Raw genomic sequence first — 813 nt, 5'->3', positions numbered from 1 at the left:
GTTTAGGGTACCGACCCTAATAATATCGACGAATGAGGGGAACCAAACCTAATACATCGGCGAATGTATGGAACCGACCATAATAATATCGGAGAATGTAGGAACCGACCCTAATAATATCGACGAAGGTTATAGGGCAGAATGCTCTTTAAAAAGTATATGTATGAATGAAAGTATGTATGTAAGTATGAAAAAAATAACGAAAGTACGTGTGTATGTAAATATGTAAGTAAATATGAAGGTATGTACCATCGGGTGCATATGTAAGTATGTGAATGCACTGCATGTTGTCTGATTAACTAGAACTCACTCATTGTAGCTGACCTTTAGTATGCACGCTAGTTAATCGACTGAGACAGCTGGCTAGAGGGAGACACATGGCAGGATCCGAAGAGGCTGGCATCTAAAGATTCGTCGTGATGTTTTGAATACTATGTTTTATGTTATGTTTTTAGAAGACAAGTTAAGGATGTTTGTAATTACTGGTTGACTTTCATATTATTCTGCGAAAGTTTAAAATAACTCTGATATTTAAAAATGTGTTTATGAGTAAATCCAACGCTAAAGTAGGGCACCGGGACCGGAGCCTTACAAGTATAAACGAATTCATATGTAGGTTTACATATGACGTAAGCCTTGTGGTCAGTATCTTAATGGTAATAGGATGTGTACAACGAGACCTCATATGGCTAACAACGTGGTTTGATAAAGTCAGTAATGTAATTTATACTTTAAAGCATGAGTGATCAAGTTTTATGACTTAAGATTTGGCGATAAATTGCGGGTTTGCTATTTTTAGCTCCTTTAAATATT

This window comes from Bidens hawaiensis, unplaced genomic scaffold (assembly GCF_021521415.1).
Source record: "Bidens hawaiensis isolate Kalapana, Puna unplaced genomic scaffold, B.hawaiensis_p1.1 tig00028734_1, whole genome shotgun sequence".
NCBI lineage: Eukaryota > Viridiplantae > Streptophyta > Magnoliopsida > Asterales > Asteraceae > Bidens > Bidens hawaiensis.
This window is presented reverse-complemented; position numbering follows the sequence as displayed.